This window comes from Hirundo rustica, chromosome 10 (assembly GCF_015227805.2).
Source record: "Hirundo rustica isolate bHirRus1 chromosome 10, bHirRus1.pri.v3, whole genome shotgun sequence".
Lineage (NCBI taxonomy): Eukaryota > Metazoa > Chordata > Aves > Passeriformes > Hirundinidae > Hirundo > Hirundo rustica.
Genome location: NC_053459.1, coordinates 19,740,524 through 19,757,420, shown reverse-complemented (window position 1 = coordinate 19,757,420; position 16,897 = coordinate 19,740,524). Strand labels below are relative to the sequence as shown.

Genomic DNA, 16,897 nt, shown 5'->3' with positions numbered 1-16,897 from the left:
GAGAGGCTCCCCCTGAAAGCAGAACCGTGGAGATGCCACATCAATTCACATGTTATGCAGCTGGGTAGCTGAAGGGAAAAGTACCCCAACATTTCGCTAGTGTGTCAAAAGCATTCTTCACCCCACCCGAATCAAAGGCGCCTCGTTTTCTCAAGGCTGCTTGGAGTGTTCTGCAAAAGAAGCTTTGGTCCTGCCCCGCTATCGGGAGGTGGCACTGCAGCACTGGCTGTGGCACCCTGGCCACCAGAAAAACACAGAAACAGCTCCAATAAACACAAGCTTTGCCTGAGGAGGGGCATGAAACTGGAAAAGGTGCAAAAGGTTCTGGTGTTCTACGGAGATGCTGCTTTGTGCACGTTTTCCACGCCCATTGACATTTTCTGGAAGGTGTTTTCTGTGTTTCCCCCATCCCAGGCCCCACGGAGCCTAGGGACAAGCGTCCCACAGCCAAGTGACACAAGAAATGTGAGAAGAATGGGCAACACCAAAACACCCTCCTTCCAACCCAAAGCCAAACGTCACATTAAAGAGAAAATACAGTAGAGGAGGATACAATAATTATTTCCCTTTGACACACTGCAGTAACACCAGGCTGCCAACCCTCAAATTGCTTATGACAATGGACCCATGTACCCCACACCCTAAAAAAATTACTTCATAAATGCTGGCTAATTCCCCCCAGATTCACTGCCTCTACAAGCAATCAACTACTTATTTTGCGCACTTTAATAGATATTAATATTGCTCTTCATTTTATATGCAGAAATTAAATCACCAAAGAGACATAAAAATGAGACAAAAATAAGTAGAATTTAATGTGTAATTTCTAGCAGTCTTAGATTTCTAGTCTAATTTTTATAGGGACCATTAAAAATATCTTAAAATATTTGCAGCTTTATGTCCCAAACCCATTCTAAAAATGTGATGAGATCCTTAAGGCCCTTCTTTTTTTTCTTGCCCTTAGAAACATTCCAGGTCTTCCTCAAAACATTCTGTGGAATTACATGGAAAATTATGATGCACCCACACTGCTGCTTTAGATCCAATTATGCTTTTAAAGGAAATCTCTCCCACTTGCCTTCACTTCTGTTTTGCACCCTGGAGCAGGCACGGCACACGTGCAGCAGATTCCTCACTGGTAAAACCAGGATGAAATAAATAAATAAAATACCCCACAAGAGGTAAAAAAAGGATGGGCATGAGAGCTTACAAATGATGCCCAAATTGCTCATGGGGCCACAGCAGGATCGATATCCCCTGCTCAAAAGCAAGTCCATTTCAGCAGGCCTCTTCCCAGGTTTTATTTCCCTTCCCAAAGGATGGGCCTGTGGTTTGTAACACCACTGGCTCAGTTAGAATCAGCACAACATCCAGAAATCCCACGTAATTGTTAATGCTACGACAGAAAGTCCCTAAAGTCCCAAAATTTATCCGGCATAACACACATCAGCCATAAAAGTCAACTGCCTATAGAGACGCTGGCCTTGAGATTTACTCAGTAACAGGTCAGGAGCAGACAAGACACACGCCTGTGCTTCAGACAAACCGACCCACTCATTCCATGCCAGGAATCACACACAAATTCATCTGGAAGCTACTTTTTTCAGAGGAAACAAGGTTTTTTATCCCAGAGACAACACCAACTCTGGCTGTGCTCCCAGCCTGGCAGAAGTGCGTCTGTGTTTCTGTGCCTGCCCCAGGGCAGACAGGGCAGGCCTCACCTCTGTCCCGTGAGGGCCATTCGCACGCCTCGTACCTGGGGTAAAATTTACAACTAAAACCCATTTAAAAGGAGATCGAATCCCGCTCTCACCAACACCAGAGCTGCAGGCTAATCAGCGCCCAGCAGTGCAAACCTGGTCGTGTTTCTGACAAATCATTATTCCACTCCACAAGTTTGTGCTAGCTTTGTACTCCTTGTCCAGGTTCATGGCCAGTGCTGGAGAACAGATGCCGCCCGACATGGCGCCTGGCGTAATAGGTTTTTTTGGTTGTTTGGGGATTTTTTTTCAGACAAACTCGAACTGGCAGAGAAAGTTTATACATCAGATTATTCATGGATATCTCTTAATCACCATTTGATAATGTATGCTGGAGTTACACTACAATTAAGAGTTATTGCATCATCAAATAACAGCCTAAAAAGAGATATTTCTGCAGTTGTAGGTGGGCTCTAATGCATTCCCTATAGGAAGGATAACAGGAAAACCTGACAGGCTGCTGTGAATAATAATTCCCCCAAAACATACCAATCATTAGTTTGATACCAAATATGATATGTTAAAGGAAGCAGCTAATGCTCTGGGTAGCTCTGAAGAATGCTTAATGTTCAGACATAAACAAGCTGCTACATTTATCCATGGAAAACAGAAAAGTCTGGCTACAGAAACAATTAATCCCCTACAACAGAAATACTGCCATTAGAGCTTTTATTTTTTCCTCTTTTGCAAGAAATCCAGACAAATATTTTGCTAGCATATGTGTATATAGACATTTTATCAATTGTTGCTTAAGAGTCTCTTGTTTTCCATGGCCATGATGATTAAAATAAAAAGAGCAAAGCGTGCTGTTTCAATCCAGCCACTCAGACCTGGCAAACTCCTGGACGTGTGAGGTTTCAGCATGGTTTCATTCAGATACCAAAGCCATCATAGGTTACAGAACTGGAGATTTAAACCACAAAATGCCATTCCTTGTTAACTAAAGCTTTCTCCAAATGCTCTTCCCCAAGACACGGTGGGCTCATCCCCAATGGCTGATGAAATTCCCAAGTTTACATCCAAAGAAGAGCTCTGCATAGCCCTTTAGAAATGCTTTATAAAGGAAAGCTCATAAAATTAATTAGTGGCTCCTTTATATCAAAAGCATGTAGTCTACAACTCATGCTGTACAACCTTCTGTGCAGGAATTTATTAGACACCAATTTCGATCAAAATGAATATTTTGTCACACTTGAAAAAGAAAATAAAGTTTTTCTTCAAGTATATCAGCTAATTGCTCTAAATACTCCTATTTGCTCTTTCACATCTTCACTTGAGCAAGGGGGGCCAATATTGTATTGGGCACAGTACAACTGAACCCTTAGCAAAGTTTTCCTACTATCTGATGATCTGCAGTTAGGAATTCTAGCATTCTTAATTAAAAGAAAAATGTTTTTTCAAGTAAAACACCCAAGTGTTTTCTGTAGTATCTCAAAAGAGTGTTCTCATTTTCTGCATTTTTACCTGTGCCTCTAAATTGCTATTAGCTAAACACCCTTTTGCTTCAGATTTAATATTTCAGATGTGCACTTGCATAAAGTTATCTGTAATTCTATCTTAGGAGCATTCTTCCTGATTTCTCATATCATCAGGCTTTGCTAGTTTTCCTTCTAGTAATTTAAACCAAGAGATGCTTCTCATGTTCATTGTTTATTGCTTTGCCTTCAACCTCAGGAATACAGTTTAATTTCTGAACACCAAAAAAAAAAAACCCAAACAAACCAACTTTTCCTTTCCTCATCTGAATTGCCTTCCTTAGCTCAGACGACAAATATTTGTATTCTGTACTTCAGCTTTAGTGACCTAATTTATGGCAACAGTCTCTGCCTTTCCATGCCAATTTGAGAGTATGAAGAATACAAGATGACAAAGCCAGTATGAAATCTTCCGAAGAAAAAGAATTACCCTGAAAGGGAACAGAAGGAAAAAAAATAAAAACCAAACAAAACCCAGAACAAAACATAAAATCATCCAAACCTTGGCTAAAAGTAAGTTACTGTCCGCTTATCTGAAAAATGCAGCCCAGTCCTGAGTACAGTTACAAAATATGCTGCAGATGAAGCCCATTTGTTGATTTTGCCTAAAGCAAAGTAGTATTTAATTACTGAACTACGAATCTCCTCCCCAAAGTCATATGTTGTGTGGCCCAGAGGCTGGGATTCCGGATGTTACAGCACAGACACAAGTGGCAGCTTACCCAGGATTGCATTTCCATGGCTATGGCTACACAGCTGCAAACTTCTGTGCTTTCTAGAGTTGAAAATACATCTTCCTGGACAGCTACAGGGCATCTTGCAGTGATTCTTGGCAATCACATTTTGTAAATCCCTAGGCTGACCAGAGGTACAGAAATATTTCTGGTGTTGACACTTAATTCAGCACTTTATGTTCTAAACCCTTTTTTCTTTTCATTCTAACAATGCAACACCAGAAGAAATTATGTTTGGGGAAGTTTTTTCTCCTTATTTCCTGTATCAGAATAGTAAAGACATATTGTTTATTAGTATTTTAAAGACTTTTCAACTCTCTGGGTAACAATGAAAGTAGACACAGATGGACTAAAGGATCTCCAGAGCTCTCTTCCAATGCCAATCATTCTGTGACATCTCTTTAAAGGCACAACTCTCCTGCATGACAATTACAACCTAGTTGAAATGGAGCTAGTCCCGATACATCCTTCTGCACATGCAAATACGTTCCTTTAGAGCTTAAAAGCAAAACTCAGCTGTTCAGAACATGCAGTAAAACCTCCAGCAGTAAGTTCTGCCTCATTTTCGATTACTTCATGAAAACCATCCCTCCCTGACTTCCCACAAGATCCCAAGCCTAAACATCTTGTTTAGTGAAGGATTTTTAACCACAGAGCTCAGGCTCCCTGATGGAGACAAACTGGGATTAAATGAAAACTGTCCAGACATAGTAGTTCAAAGGTTAAACCACCACCTCTTTCATTACTTAAATTATCAGAATACACCAGGAAATATACCTAAACATTATGAAACACTCCTTGATCAATTATCAAATCCAGACCTAAGACATTTTTAGAAAGGAAGAACCTGTGGCTTGATGAGATGACCTTTAGGGTTAGACTGTCCTACCCACACACAAGCTGGACAGATGATTATATGGCAGCAAAACTGGAAATGTGGCATTTGTAAAACTGACTGATGACCAGAATTAGCAGAATCACCTGAGGGAGCACTAGTGTAGGTTTGGCCAGTATGGATCACTTCAGGATGACCTGCAAGGTCCAAATTCCAGGCTCTGTGTGCTAAATACATCTCTGTAATGGAGAGGGAAGCACCAGACAAATGCTTGGCATTCCTCCAGGGAGAGACATCTGTCCATCTGTCCCTCAAAAGGGAAAATCATCTTATTAGAGGGGCATTTCAGGAACACAGCTAACATCAAACGAGCTCTGCAGCTTCCATTCTTAGGCCATTAGAAGGATGTCCCTTTAGAAAGAGCTACAGTCCTTCAGGAATACCTAATTCCAATAAATAAAGACTTCTGCAATCAAATTTTTAGACCCTGTCTCAAGAAGGCTTTGTGAAATTGTTCAATGGCTTTACTAAGTGCTAAAATAGCTGCCTGCTAATGCTGCCTGGATCTAGACACAGAACAGCTGCTGGAATCAAGTCCAAGAAAGGTGAAAACTGGAAAAAGCCTTTTGTGCCACATTGTATAAAATCCTCTATACGGCTTTTTGGCACGCACCTGGTTTCAACTATACGGCTGCCGATCTCCTGTGCTGCATTAAAGCCTTTGTAAGAAATTAATTATGGATGAATGTGGGAGCACACCCATTAAACCTCGCTTGGATCAACCTGTGTAAAAAAATTCTGAGAAAATAACAGATTGAGAAGAGCCCTTGAGTCAGTCAAAATGAGCCCTACCAAGGGCTTCTGCTGAGACTAAGGTGGGGAAGGGCAAGGTCCAAAAATGCTTTTCTATTTATGAACACCACCACTGAAAATAAACACAACTCGTGTGGTTCAATCTTTTTGATTAAGAACCTGTAGAAATTAACACTTAAACGGGGTTAAAAATCTCCATACCGTGCTAAGCTTCTGCTCTCACTTGATTTATTCTCATTTTCACTGCTAGAAAACCCATTAAATAACGTGGCCTGTAAGTCTGATCAGGAACATTCCATTTTTTCCAATATGTTCTTCCTGATGTTCCCACAATAGATCATTCAGGGCTCTAAGGGACTGTGTCAATTGAATTGAATGATGTGGTCGCCTGCTGGTACATAAATGCAAAAGCAAAGCTGAGGGGGTTTATTTTCAAAACAGGAGACATTGATCCTGTGACAATGTTCCATTACCCTGACTTTATTTCTATTAGAGACAGTGATTACATCTACATCAATTGCTTGAACTGATGGATACTGGTGCACTAACAGTGACACAGTTTTTCACTAGGCTGCAGCTGGATGCTGATGGCTTACAAAAGAAGACTCATTTCCAACTCATGCTACTTATTTCTCCATGGAAAACCGCTGAAGTTTGGGCAGACTTTTGTAATTAGTCAGTTTTAAGTTGTCTGTGGTTTTTTGTGGGGGGGGGTTGTGTGTTCTGTAAATCTTATTGTGGAATGGTGATTAGTGACTGTATAGTCTGGCATGGATTCTATTTGTTATGATTAAAATATTTACATTGCTACCTGCTGGTAATAAAACAGCAGATGTAGTTCCCAGAAGCAGCTGTGGGAAGGTATTTCTGTGCTCCTACAACAGCAGCCCTATCTTGACTTGATTTTTTCATACAGCCATATGGGCTCCTCTTCCCTTTTCACGCAGTGTCACCCTTTTGCAGCTTCTGTCCACTGCTCTTGCTATCTTTCCCAAGCTGGTGATCCATCTTCCAGCTTTCATCTCTTGATCTGACATCCGATCTCAAGCCTGTGGTCACACATTTGCCCTGGTTTTCACCTCCTCACCGTGCACGCCTAAGCCCATCTCTCAATCTGCTCTCCAGAGCATGCATCTGTACCTCCTTCAATCACTCCTTTTTCTATGTCCTTCTTTCATTACAACAGAAGTTGCTAACATTTTACACAAATAAATTCTGCTGGTTGAAAAAAAAAAAATTCAATTCATCATCAACAACAGTGTTTTCTAGTCCAAGTAAAGCCTGTTCATTTCATTTGTCCTTGTTTGTTTAGCCTGGTGCCCTGAGTCATGTCCTGAACCGCCTGCAGGAGAAAGGCCTTTGTCTGACTCACTTCAGTGTTATTTACCAGAATAGGTTCCCTTACTCTCGATAAAGAAGTTTTTTTTAATGTTGCCATAACAACAAGAATTCGAGGTGATTCGGAGTGACACCTGCACAATGTAACCAAGCACAGCACTGCTCTGAGCTCCCAGCACCTGAACAGGTGCAGAACCTGGGACCAGGGCAGGTCTGCCAGCACCAACCAGCACCTCCTCCCTGCCCCAAGCTGGTGCCTACAACTCAGCACAACGTGTTAGCTGGACATATCCTCGCTCAAGTCGATTTCTTACTGCACATCTAGAATTTCTGCAACACCAACAGCAAAATAAAGAGACTCCAAATTGAGCCCTGTGGTGTGACCTGCAAGGCTGAGCCTGCAGGGATCCAGGCAGCCTTTGCCTGGCAGTTCTGAGAGCAGTGAATTCTGCTAGAGTCCAAGTTTGGAAACAGTCACTGGCGGTCACTCCTGCCTGTTGGTGTTGGAACAGGCTTTTTTGCAAAACACTGTATTTCTGGGTTTTATTAAGGTTGGTATCACTACTTGGGTAACTACACTGAATTTCTGCAGGTCTTTGGGGACTGGTTCCTCTTTCCTAGTGTACGACAAAAAACTAAAAACCAAACGTGCAGTAGTCTGGGCACAGCCAGCTCCATGAACATGATCTTTTCCAACAAAGGATCCACTCCTTCACTTAACCTTGCCCCTCAGATCTGAACACTCTCACTTTGGCTTTTTAAACATCTACAAAGTTTAAACACCTACAAGTGCAGGTATTATATTCAGTGAAAGAAGTTGACAGAACTACTCTGTAAATAATATTGACCACATAAATGGAGCAGAAGAAGCATTTCCTGGGGTGGAAGTATGCTCTGGGGGTGTGTGTGAGCATCTTTCCTGACCCCTACACTATTTCAGAAAAGATCAGGGATTATCAGGCACAGCACAGCTTCAGCAGTGTCGATGATATAAACATATGAAAAAGAGAGAGGCAGTAACGAGGTGCTCAGTGCACAGAACAGGTCTTGAAGAGGCTTTGATCCCTTCAAAACGCAAATAAACCCAGCTTATTTCCCCATTGTTAAGCCTAGTCTTTCATGCCTTTCCCATGAGAAAAGACGTTTTGGAATTATGTACTCTGGCAGAATCTAGTTTGGGAATAAATAATTTTTCTGAAATTCCTTTGTGATGCATAAAAGCTGCCAATTCTTTTCCTGAGGCAGATGTCTTGTTGAACAGCAACAGCTCTGAGTCCTGGGTTTCTGAAAAATTAAGGATGAAACAAAAAACCCCTGTGAGGGAATACCATAATGGGGTGAAAAAAAGGGAAAAAATCCAACCTAACAACCCCACAGGACACAGAGAAGATCCTTTAGTTACAATTTATTGAAATTTCAAGTCAAGAAAATATGAACTGTTAACAAGGAAAGAATTTCCAGCTTTAGCAGCCATTAATCACAGAGTCAGCTCAAGAGCAGCTACATCAGAACCTGCTACTTACTGAAGAGGAGGTCAGATTCCCGTATCTATTTTTAAGTTTGGGATGAAGAAGAAAGAAAGTTCCCTTTGGACAGGGAAAATGATTAGTTATACTAACAATACAAGGGTTTGTTATGGATTTTTTTAAACAAAAAACCTTAAATACCTCTGACTTAAGACAAGGTCAGTTTTACTCACGAGTTATGGATTAATGGCAAATAGGTAGATTGGCACTTGTGAACATTAATAGCAGAAATACATTGCACTTTAAACAAGCTTTTCTCCATTTACCCAGTATTAAAACATGCTCAAAATTTAATGCAGTTGGCCAGCAGAATTTGGTATTGAAAATATAGGCTAACATTCATCATATTTAGTATTCAAACTTTTCCACAGCCATGAAACATATCCTAAAGCCTGGAATAAATTAAATGCAAACTGACAAGTTCTCCTAGTCCCAATATGTTCACCTCAAGAGATTTAAAGACGCGTAACTCACAACTGACTGCAGCATTACGCATGAATGAAGTGCTAAAGAAAGCTTAAGAAAGTTTACCCTCAGACTAAAAACTCAACTCTGTGCTTTGCCCAAGCAGTTTCACATCCACCTTTGTTCACCAAAGCAGCCTGAAGTGAGCTTGTGGGAATCTGCAGGTAAATAACCATTATGAGTGAAGAATCTTTAAAGAAGTGGAAACCCCCCCCTTCACTTTTTGCAAAACCAGAAGTCATAGATAACGTGTTTCTGCAATTGGTCACATGAATGAAAACCAGAATACGCGTGAATCTCCAGGAGCTATGTCTACTCCCACACTCCTGCACTATCCCTGCCCTACTGGTTGCTAATCTGCAAAAAAAGCCTCCTTTCCTCATGCCACCTATAACACCATCTTATCCTTAAATAAAACCAAAAGCAACACCAGTATTAAAAAGTGCAAACCACAGCTTTGAGTCTTTAAGAAGCCATCACAGAACTACAGCACAATTTTGTTCAGGAATAACCAAACTGCAGTGTCTGAGGACGAATCTCAGAAATAGTTACCAGCGTAAACAACATCATGTGCAAAGGGGACCTATGTAACCATCTTCACATAAGCTTTTTTTAAATAATTAAAGACCAGTTAGCAGGGGAAAGAAATTAAATCAGATATTCCTCATTTCAAAAAAAGATGTATGAAATAAAACAAATTTAACAGTTATAAATTTATTTCAGAAAAAGGGCCTATGAAGTGGATCAGAAACCAACTGTATTCACTTTGGCACATCAAGACTTAACTTCAGGTGAACCTCAAAGTTAGGCAGCTCTATTTTCCAGAAGCACCTAGATCACTTAGGTGTCATATCAGAATTATTTCTAACGAAGAACGAGATGTGAAGTTCTTGCCTTTTGTGGCTACTTCCTACCAAGACCCATCTCTCAAAAGCCATGAAAGAAATTAAGAAATAAACGTTGACAAACATTATTTTTTTTTTGTCTGCAAAGAGGCAAATCTCTTTGTTAAATATCACAGAAGGGGTTTAATACCCATGATCTCAGCCCTGCTACAGACATTGGGCATGGCCACTCAGGAACAGGAGCCACTGCAGCTGCAGACAGCACTGATTCATTGTCCTAGGCAGTGACACAGCATCCTCACTGTACTCAGCCTGTTATTCCATTTGCAACCCAAAATACCAGGAATGTGAGGCCAATGTAAAAATTCCCATTTCTTCTTTCACAGCTCTGTATGCCAATCTGTAATACTGGTGTGATCTATCATAAAGTAATGGAGGAATAAAGCAACAGCAATCCCAGCAACATCTCGGAGCTGCCGAGGCAGCGGGGAAGGAGGAGCGTGTTTCTGAGACAGTTCTGAAAAAGGTGGCCCAGAGGTGAGGTAGGGGTCGGTCATTAGGGCAGAGCACTGCTTTACTTACACAAAATGAAAGATTGGGAAATCCTGGCCCACCATTCTGTCATCGTGGTCCCCTCAGGGCTGTCACTGCCTCCTGCACAGGGCTCAGCAGGGCGACAACCAAGGGACGTGAGGAGCAGTGCAGCGACCCTTGGTCCAGTCCCACTGTGAGACTGGATACCCAACTGCACAACATGAGACCCTGCTGGGCACACAGGCAGCTCTGACAAAAACACCTCACCCCCAGGAACTCAGCAACAAGGGACAGATTGTTTCCCAGGCCTGCAAGTAGCTCTTTCCTTAATTTATACAATTTTCAGTTTCGGCTACAGGAACCACCCTCAGTGCAGACTTTCCATCTCTGCATCCCTACGTCCCACTCTGCACCGTACCTCAACTCTGACTGGAGTTTTTCATGAACAAAACCTGTACTGTCTACGTATTAGTGCTGTGTATTTTGGCAGAGACATCTCCATCTATATTAGCCATACCCAAAGTTCAGTAAGAAATCGTATTGATTTTCCCCCTCAAGTATATATATCTATTTGATGAAAAACACACTCGTGTCTCCAAAAATTGTCTAGACATTAAGCTGATCCCCCTCCTGCCTTCAGCATCTGCTTTTTATTTTTTCCCTCAAAATGAAGCTGTACCAAGGGTCTTTTGACAGAATACTAAGAAAAGCATGTATGCTGAGGAGATATGCCTATAATACATGGAAAAGGCACACGACACTGTCAGTGCCATCCGCCTCCTTGACCACATTTTCTATAGCCTGCAATATAAATTTATTTTTTTTTTAACTGGGAGCTGTTCCAATATCTGAATCATCAAGACAAGTCTTTTCTTTTACAGAAAGCCTTGAAAAATAAAAACAAGCTTCTTTCCTTGCCCATAGAAATTGGAATATTTTGCCTAACTCAATTTATCCCACACTAAGGACAACTTTGAATAAATGCCAAGGTCTGATACTTCATCAGTGCTTAAGTCTAAAGGCATATTTATACCACTGTAAAGGAAAAATTCCCAGAGACTGGATGATTGTGCCTGCCATAACACAGCCCCAGTCGGCTCCTACACATTGCAAAGTCACCTGCATCTCTAGAAGTAATTGCATTGTTTATCTTAGAAGATTAAAGCAGCATACCAAATGTTCCTCTTGTTAATTTGGCACTCTACAGAAGGTCTAACTGGTAAAAGGAGCCTGAACACACCTGTAGAAGAATATATAATGACATTCAAAAAATACATTTTAAAGAACACTATTTTGCTTTTCTGTATAGCACATGGGATATAAAAAAGCTATACTAAAGCAGGCTGTGGTATAGAAAGTTTTTGTTTTGTGAAGGAATTATCATCCCAAGCTGTATGCAAAAACCTGCCTAAGTGCCTATACCCACACATAAAAACCTTAAAATTTAAAGCTGTTGGCTTTGTACAGTACAAGCAGGAGAGTCTACTGAAGAAACTCTTATCAAATGGGCTGAAAGTCACAAGGGATCCAATTAAGATAAAAAGTTCAAACCCAGGACATTTCCTCTTCTTTCTGACTGATCAGGCCAACATCAGACATCTGTTCTCGCTAATTTTTTAATTAATCCCCTTTGAAGCAAACTATTCAAAACCTGACAATACCTCATCTGTCCGATGAGGAACCCCCTCCAGCAGAAGGTGCTATTTTGAATTAAAATGCTCCTCCACTGATGCAGTTGGAAACACACAACCACGGCTTTGTGTAGAAAAACCAGTTTTGCTGAGTCAAGCTCAAACATTAGCAGAGCTGGAAATACACCCTGTCTTCTAACTGCAGGCCACTATTACACAGACAGCTGCACTGAAATAGTCTGCAGCCTGTCCCACAAGTGACCTCTACTCTGCTTTTTGCAGAATTAACCAATCACAGTAACTACTTCTGCTAGTACAGAGTCAAACAAATAAGACAGGATGGCTTCTCACAAAAAGAAACTCATCATCTTTGGTTATCAAACAGATTCTATGGATGTAAAATTCTGCTCGCCCATTTCCAGTAATGGGAGCATTATTTGAAAATAAAGAGATGACAGAGAGGAAGAAGTTCATGACTTCTCCAGATGACATTATACTTTAATAAGTACTGCACAAATTGCTCACAACATTTTGAAAAATTTTCAGTATTTCTCAGACCGCAAAGAGCTCCCATCATCTTTCTTTTCTTACAATATTTATAAAGCTATGTTTTTACTTTGCAGAATTGCCATTTAACATTCTTGAGTGATGCTACTCAAACCTTTCCAAAGCCATTTCTCTCCTGTAAATCTGAAAGCCCATTTTCTGCCACTCCAAGACTTAGAAACTCTAAAATAAGCCTACATGCTTGAGGTACTTATAGGACTGGAAATCACAAAATGCGAGTAGTGCCATGCCCAATTATTTTAGATAAACCAACCTAATGCAATGGCAGAAGGAAAAATAGCTTCAGTCTTAATTCACTCACGACTTCCAACACCTTTCGCTTCCTTCATTTATCAGTCCAGAGACTTCTCAAGCAAGGACACCTCTCTCTCTCTTCAATATCTCCAACACATAAAAACCTTATATGGTTCTTAGCTTGACCAGAAAACCCCACTGAGAAATTCTTGTGGACCCCACCTTGTTTTTAAAACTACACGTGGATACAAATAAATCCAGAAGAATATTTAAGCATATTCTAGCCTCACTGCTTTCAGCTGCTTAAGTGACACTTTGGAGCAGAGCCAGTACAACACTGTCCTGCAAGGCCACAAAGAATATCAGCAATATCCTTCTCCACCTTCGTTAAAATGTTAGTTAAAACAAATTCCCTCTGAGTGCCCTCTAATGACCTAAGACAGCACACAAAGAGCTTGCCAAAAAATTTAAAAAAAAAAGGGGGGGAGGGGGTGCTGGGGAAAGAAAAGACATCTGCTACACCCACAAGACATTTGTTAAATTATGGTATATATTAAAAAATTCTACAGATACAAACGTGGTCTCGGTTATCTCCTGCTGAAAGAACAAATGCTCAGTTGTGCTCTAGCACAATACTTGAGCACGGCTGCTGGTGGCCTGGTGCACAAGGAATTTTCCCTTTCTAAGAATAAGTAGAGGTAATCTCATTTCCCTTGTAACTCTAGTCAAGAGATAAGAAAATATTCTTAAGGAAAGTTGCCAAAACCAAAAGAAATTATACAGGGATTACATACATTTAAAGAAAACAACTGCAAAATCATTGCATTTAAGAAGACACTAATAACAGCACACAGTCTGGGTATTTGCCCTCTGAACCACACACTTGCATTTTCCTTTAGGAAGACAAGACTTCAGCACTTGAAAAAACATACTGTAATCAAAATGCAGTCATTTTACACCCTTTTTTAAGGGCTGATACACACTGAGGCAATAGTGACTCCACACTTCAAGGAGACAATACAGTTTTTACAGTGTGTTCTGACAAAAGGTTTATTTATTAATATTTCCATTCTGTGAATTGATGTGTTATAACTCTGAGCAAAACGAATATGGATTTACACATGAGACACTAACAGCTCCAAAAGGAGCTGTTAAAGACCACTGAATAAAAGAACACTTAATGCAAGGATTCAGTGAACTGCAGAAAATGATACCTGACAAATACTGTAAATGCACGTAATACTAAATCGTACCATACTACAGTCCACTTTTATGACAAATAAATAGATAAATCATTGAGTGTCCTTACCAGAACTACTCTCTGAAACCCCACAAAATTGTGATGTGGCAGCAGTACAGCCCTTGGTATTACACCACCTGTAACACAAACCATATTATGATAGTTTCTATCAATATTTATTTTAAAGGATGAAAAAAAAGGATAAAAAGCTATTTTTCTACCAGTCTTTTTACTGAAAGTATTAAAACAACATTCAGTTTCCTACTGGTAACAATATATGCTTAGTTAAGAAAATAAACAAAAATTAGAGACCTTGATTATTTACACGGAATTTATTTAAAAAACAAATTACAGTCACAGTTTCAACTCTATCCTCTTCTCCCTCTTTTAGTTGAATGCAAGTCCCCACCACGGAACAGCACATCAGCTTCAAAGGAATTTCTGTTCTTTTTGTCTGTTCACATTGACAAAGGGGAATTTTGTAAGACTGCAGAAAAAGTTTACAAAGGGGTAATATTGATGCAATAGATATTGCAGTGTTAACCAATACATACTAAAATGATTCAATAGGAAGATAAAAACTAGGAAACACAGGGCCATGATCAAACCATCCAGTGTATTCAAAAGTGCCCATTCAGGAGCTGAATTTCACACCAACAAATTATAAAGAGTGAGTTATATGAACAATCCTTAAAATATCCTCATTAAGTTAATTTCTACAGACGACTTCAAAATTTAAACAGTCCCCAGGAATACATTTCACACCTGTGATCAGAATAATTACTGATCCTTTATTTGTGTAACATGGCGATTCCTACCACCAATATTCATTACAGATTAAATCATTAGAAAGTGATCTTATGTAAACTAAGGGATTAAGGAGAAGACTTGAAGGCAGAAGCACAGGAACACTGTCTGGGCACTACAAGAAAAGAATCCACATGTCAAAAAAATGCTGTTTGAAGCAGGATTCACTCAATAGTAAACCAGCTAACTCTGCCCTCTGGAAGAGGGCCTGAAAAAGAACAAACAAGTTTCTAAGCACTAAACGCAGCTACAAAGGCTCACAAAATACATTACAAATAACACTAAAACTTCCCAAGAACCTTCTTAATACTAGGATTAAAACCAAGGAAGGCAACACATGCCTTAAACAGGACTTAGCATTTCAGACTTTCCATCATCCTAAAAGCAACCACTGACCTCTAAGAAACCTTCTGCTATTTAGTCTGTTGCTAAGCTCAATAAGACTTGAAAATGTTTTTTTCTTCTTTTGATTGGGGAACCTCAGGGTATTTTGGTCAGCAATCATTTTCCATGTTTGAATTCCAAAGAGAATCAAGTAAACTTCTCCTCTTTGCCGCCTGAAAAGCCTCCAACAGCCAAATGGACAATAATTTCCAAAAACCATGAAATCACCACCCTGGACTGGAAAAGTGTCCTGGTCCTCCCTGTAACACTGACTGTAGTCCACAAGAACTAAGTGAAAAGGTCCTGACCCTCCATTAATGTAATTTTAATTCTCTGCTAGGCTATTATGTACTGCTTTGATCATTTCTACAAACCTAAATGTATATGTCGACTGCATTGCTAAAATTTAATTTGGAAAAAAATAATCAGAAGCAAAGTTTAAAAAGCTTATAAAATTTTAACTCCAAGTGCAAAAGGTCATTAAAAGGGGATGTTGATCCTGCTGGTTGAACAAACAAGACAGAGCAGTAAGTTTCAACTTTTATGCTTTGAACCTTGTACACTTCATGTTTACATTAAGGATTTTTCATTCATTTGGAACAAACTCTGCTCAAGTAAATAACTGAAATTACCCCCAAAATGATGCCAAACAAGAGAAAGAACCCAGAAGCCCTGCAGGAGAGCATAGAACCACCACACCCTCAACAGAAGCTGCTTAAAGAGGAATTCCTTTCCTCTCCACAGTTCCCCACAGGGCACACACAGAAAACACAAAACACCCTGAACACCAGAAATTCAGCGCTGCATTAACAGCAGAAACAGAGGAGAACAGCAGAAACCTGCTCCCAGTTCCCTCAGCCATGGCATGGAGAGGGCTGAGGGAACAGCAAGAATTAAATGCATGGCCAGACACAACAGGGCTTTTAGGAATGACTAAGCAACAGAAGTAATTTTTCAGATGGATCCTGATGGCTACTTCTGCAGGCACTTGCAGCTCACAACACAACAATCAGAGAATCCTTTAAATTATATTTTTAGCCTGTTTCAAATTAATAAGTAAGAGTAAAAAAACACTATTTTTTTTTTAAATATATGTTAGTGATGTGTAGAGAATTTGAGGCAAAAAAGCTTCACATTCAGTGAAGGAAGTAGGATAAAAACTTCACATTTAATTATATTTCTACCAAGTGATTTGATGAAATGAAGCACATCTCAGGGTGCTCACCTATAATCACAGGGCACAATTTCCCTTACTATATCTACTCTTCAGCTGTGGATTGCTTCATAGTTACTTAGTATTTCATTTTTCCTTTGTACAAGATGCCTATCTGCATATATTTCAGAAGTTTGAAGAAAATCAAACTGTAAACATACAGTCTCATTATAGGGGAAAAAAAAAAAGATTGAATGAGAGAGGAAAGAGTAAAGAAGTTTTCCAGCCTGAGGGAGAGGACTAGAAAAGAGAACACTGCAAAAATGTGCAGGGTTTTGAGAACCCAACATTTTACGTGATGCTAACAGGCAAGCTTAACAACTGTGTCTGTTACTAAAATGCTCACACTCCATAAGAATTTGTGCATCGTGAGCATGAAATCTTTCCCTCTGCAGCTTAAAATATCTGTGCATTTAAAAACCATCTGCAAATATAGACATATACTTCCCCACTGCAAAATTAATTAGAGAGCAGGAATTTCATCTCGCTGCCACCA

General features: G+C 40.0%; 1 protein-coding gene across 5 annotated transcripts in view; it reads right to left on the bottom strand.

Moving 5' to 3' along the window:
• Positions 1–16,897, bottom strand: part of TBL1XR1 (TBL1X/Y related 1) — a 108,606-nt gene that overhangs the window by 24,195 nt on the left and 67,514 nt on the right. For 2 of the 5 annotated variants that reach the window (XM_040074089.2, XM_040074088.2), the window contains exon 3: positions 14,067–14,134. The exons of the other annotated variants lie outside the window; for them this stretch is intronic. The gene's annotated coding sequence lies outside the window, so the exon portion shown is untranslated. The remainder of the gene's footprint in view (positions 1–14,066; positions 14,135–16,897) is intronic. 5 annotated transcript variants of the gene reach the window in all.